This window comes from Chiroxiphia lanceolata, chromosome 9, assembly GCF_009829145.1.
Source record: "Chiroxiphia lanceolata isolate bChiLan1 chromosome 9, bChiLan1.pri, whole genome shotgun sequence".
NCBI lineage: Eukaryota > Metazoa > Chordata > Aves > Passeriformes > Pipridae > Chiroxiphia > Chiroxiphia lanceolata.
The window spans coordinates 20,461,738-20,467,737 of NC_045645.1; positions in this window are offsets into that span (position 1 = coordinate 20,461,738).

Genomic DNA, 6,000 nt, shown 5'->3' on the forward strand with positions numbered 1-6,000 from the left:
GGATGGCTGCTCTTCACTACAGCAACAACATGTATACAGACAAAAGAGTTCTCATATATTAATACTTTAAGACTAACTTATTGAAGCTATTAAGAATGTCAATGTATGTTTCTTTTCTTGGTGGTTAAGTCATCAGCAATGAAAGGTAAAGGAGTAATTTTCATCAGCCACAGAAGACTGATATAGGTCACGGTGAGTTCAAAGACAAATAATTTAAGAATCAAAGCCTCAGTGGAATGCATCAGAGGTAATGCCGAGTAAATCACTGTGTCAGTATGACTGATTAAATATTAGCAAAAATGTGAATTGATTTTAAAAAATAAAAGAAAAGCTATGTATTTTAGTATGCTATAAATATTTTTCTGCCACGCTACCATTACATTTTCCATTTTGTTGTATTGACCTATGATAGAAGTATAATGTTTGCCTCAATAAGGTTAAGTATTTTAATTTAAAATCCATAAAGGTGAATCTCAACTAGAAACAATGCACAGCTAGCCAACATTGTATAATACTAATTCAAAACACCATAGCTTTTTCACATAACTAGCAGAATAAATACTGCAATTCATCCTAAATCTCAACAATAAGCACTGAATTTCATGTATTAATGTTCAAGCAAAATTGGCATATTTCATGTATAACAAGAAAATCTTCATTCTCAATGTCTTAATATACTGATCTGTTAAAAAAAATATAAGATTAAGGATGTGTCCTAAAAACAGAAAATAAAAAATGTTGATATAGAATAAAACAAACAAACGAACACATCCCTTAACACACAATGCATAAAAATGCTGTGATATTTCCGTGAGTTTTTATATTTTTCAAAATTCTATGATGTTCCTTCCAAGCATTAAAGCTCAGTAAAGTATAACTTTGAAAGTTACCAATTTAAATTGTAAACATGCTGGGCTTTATTAGACACATTGTCTTGTGACAGCAGGGATAAAAAACAGTCTAAATTGTAACTAAGATAACAGCACTAGTTAGCACAGAAACTGGTTAAATGTGAAAATGGAATGACAAATATTAAAAATTCTTTCAGGCAGGATTTACTTTATTTGCAAAATAAGATTTTTCTAAGCACTTCACTGACATACAAGCGAATGTAGAGAACTTCCACATTTCAGAGTTTAAAAGTGTATTCATTAGGGATGAAAAGCCAACTTGCAGTTAGTTTGGAGTCCCCATGCCCAGAGATGTTCCCCCCTGTTTTGGGAAGAGCAGGGATGTCTTGCCTTAAACTCAGTCTAGGATTTGAGCTAGAACAGTAAGCAAAGCCAGGCCCAGTGCTATGGTGGGTCTCTAGAGGATGTGTCCAGGAGTGGTTGTCCAACACCTGAGGAGTGCCACAGCTCTTGTGTGGCAGAAAGCAAAACAAAGTTATGTGGGGGCAAGGGAGGCCACATGATGGATCAGAGTCTGGGAAGATCGTGATGGGAAAGTTGGGTATTATGACAAAATGAAGTGCCTGTGGTAGCTCTCCACTCCTCCCTGCTAACTGAAAGCAGATGGAAAGAAGGAAAAAAGAAGAGGAGAAAAGCAAGACAGCAGTGGACAGGCTTTGTTAGCTTTGCTAACTTTACATTTCAGACTCTCCAGGATGAAGACTGCTTCTTACCATGCATGCACAGCACCTACCTACTATTGACTTGCTAAGACCAATGACTGTAGTAGTAGTAAAAATTCCTGGTTTTTTCTTAAAAGAAGAGGGGTTAGCCATTTATAAGCAATGACCTGTCCACTGTAAACAAATCGCTTTTTCTTTACTTGCACCTTCATTACTCAGCTAAGCAAATAAGCCAAAAGGGATATTACCAGAAAACATCCTTCTGTGATGTTTACAGCCTCCTTCTGCAAAAAGAAGATATTTAGAGATCCAGAAATAGTAAGCTCATCAGCTACAGAAAGGAGCCATTTTATGTCCAAGTAAATGTGGACTACTTTGTTCCGCAGCTCTTGAACTGGTAAAGGCATCAAAATTCCTCTCACCCTGGACATCTCATGAGATTTCTCCAGCCTCAGGGCTGCAGAAACTCACTCTGTTCTTGAACGTGGAGGTGCACATTAAAACATGAGCTGAACAGTAAGAGAACTGGAAAGTTTACCTAAACTGCTCTTGAAACTATTCTGTAACTCCTGCATCTCTATTTAGGTTTATTTATACAGATTGACCCGATTGGTTACAGTAAGTAAAATGTCCTCTGGACATTCATTAATATACTCAAGTTGAACCATTAACCTGAGCTATTTGGGAAATACCTTGACAAACCAAACTTCCAAAGACTAATTCAATATACAATATCATAGTAATAACAGATTCATAAATTTCACTAACACTTCACTAAGTATCAACCTATATCTACTATCTGAACACTCATGGAAAGGAAAGGTTACTACAGTACTAGTTTTGTATGTTCCCATGATTGTGCATATCTGTGAGATAGATTTTTCTCTATTTAAAATCAAATATGAAAGCAAATTTGATTTTCAAGCAAATTATATTATCTCAGCATGTGATACTGAGGCGCTTCTAAGAAGCATTGTTTTGTATCTGTTGGCTTAGGTCATATAAGAAAATTACATAGTCCTTGAAATGTTTACATTATACATAAATCATAAACTATACCTTGCCATGATTTAACATTCTAGTGTAAGATCTTTTGGTATTAAAATAAATAAATAAATAAAGTAAATAAATAAATAAATAAAAATACACTTTGTTATAATATTTGCATTGTGATTATTTCACCTTGAATAACTATGAATTCTTAACTCTTAGTTTAATTGTTCCTGCTAGTCCTCTAGACGTCATAAATGGCATGCAGATATACTTCTTATAATCTAATATTATTTTTCCCTATATTTAATCTCAAGTTCATGGTTTTATTTCTAATTTTCCTTTAAACATAGCAGCATTTGATAGCTTTGTATCCTGGCAAAAAAAATAAAACAGAGAAATATTTTTATCCAACCATAAAATGATGTCAGAAACCCAACAGGGACCAAACACCATGTGGAACAAAAGTAGTCCAGAGATACACTTTCAAAGTTGAGCACCTGCTGTAAATAACCATCTGTGTTTAACTGTAATTTAATTATAGGTTCATCCTTTTGTGTACTCAGGAAGGATCTCATAGGTCTTCCCAGTTGGTCTGCAATCAACTTTTGGCGTTTTGCAAAGGCAACAGACATCTTCTCTTAATAACACCTGCTAACTTCTTCATTCCTGTTTCAGCAAAGGCCTTCTGGGATTAAAAATAGTGTTTAGAAACAAAATAAAAAATCCTATTAAATCTGAAATAAAAACCTGCATTAATGAATCACCTGCCCTAAAAAGCCAATATTAATGGCTATCAAATATAGCATTTCGCTTTTCACAAAAATAACCCAAGAACACAAAGGTAAAAGATTTTTATTATTATTTTTGAGGGGAAAAAAAATCAGTATTCCCAAAGATCTCCAAGCTACTGCGGCAATCCATATTAATTGAAAATTTCTGCACAATACCTCAAAGCAAAATAAAGCTCACAGACATTAATACTTGCTGAAACTAAGCTTCTACTAGAGTTTTATTGGAATTAAAGCAAAACAAACACCAAAAAAACCCCAAACAAATGCAAAAAAACCCCACTAAAACCACCCAAACAGAAAGTTCTTATGGGTAGAAGATTCCCAAATTTCATCCTGTTGTGAATGCTACCTGTGACCAATTCATTAGGTCATATGATTTAAATATTAAAGCCCAAAGTTAGCTACCTATAAAAGCTTGAAGTCAGAAGATTTTTTCTAAGGCTATTTAATTGACTATTTTAAATAATAAATTACAAGATAAAGGTTGAAATGTCTTACATTTTCACTGTATCTTTATATATACTTATATATACACAAATAAATTGTTACCTATTGAATGTAAGTCTTATGGATGAAACTGCAGAAAGCAGTGTTAAAGCCCTTTAGTCCCAGGAGTGTCGCAATAAAAAGTCTAATAATGCAAACTAACAATTTCAGAAATAAGTGGAATTAGACCTGAATTTGACACTGCCTCATATTAAGCCTAGACACAATCATGAAACGCGTATCTAAACAAGCTTCCCTGAATGTTCAATCACTAGCTGCCTCATACCAAGCATTTGCATAGACAACAATAATGGCAACGGCTTTTCTGTGAACGGGGCTGACACAAATACCAACATTAGTATGGTACAGAAAGTTTCATGAAATGTTAACCAGTATAAACTACAACAAAACCAGCATTTTTTCCCCTACTGTGCCAAAGTGAAAGTAGCATTCTAGAAACTCAAGGACAATGCACAAACAAAAAATTTCAGTGAACTTGGAGCTGGGACTTCCGTAATTTTTGTGTTTATGGTTTATGATGTGCCATACGCAGGTGTATTACTATCAACACATTTCCTCTTTTAGGTCACTTCTTTTTTCTATTCAGAAGAAAGGAAATATCTAATTTAAGGCTTGGTAAGGAAAAGTAGATGGCTAGTAAGAAAACACACAGCCTAATTCACAATTTCTAACTGGAAACGTCTTAAAACTTCGTTAACAGTAATAGATCATATTGAAATTTTGGGTTTGGTTAAAATTAAATTCTGCTCTATGATATTCTATAAATCCTGCCCCTGAAAGAGAAACCAGTATGCCACATGGAGGATTTTAATTCTGGTCTGCATAAAATGGAGTCAGCAAAACCTACTGTCTAAAGTTAAGACTTATATACACCCGTGGGGACAAGCAGATGATACCATATACTGTTCGAAAACTAACAGTACTTAGAAAAATCTTTTTTTTTTTTTTTTTTATAATTTGATACCTATGAAAACTTCGGGGAATTCAGTAATCGCCCCAAAACCACTGCTAGAAAATTTATTGCACTGTGTTTGAACGGGGTAGAAAGATGTGAAATATGAATTAATGTTTTAAGGAACGAATTTTTCATATATATGTGATTAATAATGAAAGCAGAGCCTTGTCAGAGTAAAAAAAAAAAAAAAAAAAAGAAAAAAAAAAAAAAAGAGGAAAAGTGATGACCCTGATTGAATATTAAGCTTATTAGCTAAGAAAAGCACTACAGTGTTAAGACACAACTTAAGTGATAAAACTCTAAAACTACAGAACATGTGGCTAAAAGTGCACATGAGTTTCTTCACTTCTAAGAAACAAAAACTATTGCATATGGATTAGAGATACTGTGAGATACGCACGAAGGAGTAAAGATTCACTGCTACTTTGGAAGACACCGAAAATCCCTCAAAAAACATTTGAGTTACCTGGCAGTAGTTTACATACCTTTATTTTAAATTAAGAAAAAAATTATAATCATCAGACCTTGACTTCTGATTCTCTGAAATTTTGACTGGTACATTCATAAGGGCCTTTTATGAAGGTCTGCACCTCAAATGTGTTAAAAAAATCTTCTAATTGAAAAATTATAACAAACGCAATATTTTCTGAGAAGATTAATTCACTCATCTCTAAACTTCTACATTGTTCCATCCATTTAAAATTATTTATAAGCATAGCCATTAAGCTTTAAATTAATTCGAAATCCAATCCAGGCAAACTGTGACTTTTTCCACACTTGCAATGACCACCATACCAGCTATAACTAGGATGCAAAGCGGTCATGGGGGAGAAAGGATCAAAACGTGTGAAAGAGTTAAATACAACAGCATGTAGGTGCAGCTGATTGGCTCTTTAAGGGATATGAACACCCCACAATTTGCAGTACACAACAGCTGCCCCTACTGGGCCGTGGCACCTTCTCACTCCTGGTAATGCACACAACAGGTTGGCAGCAGCAACAGCTGAAGTCATGGTTTTGTCCTCCCGGTGCATGGCTCAAAACAGCAGAGTCCCCACGTCTCCTGTGGGTCTAAGCTACACTTCCACAACAACAAAACTAGGTACTGCTTTTACTCTGAGCTCTCCAGAAATGTCAATTTCTCATTTCTTGTGAGAAATGCTCATTTCTTGTGTTATATA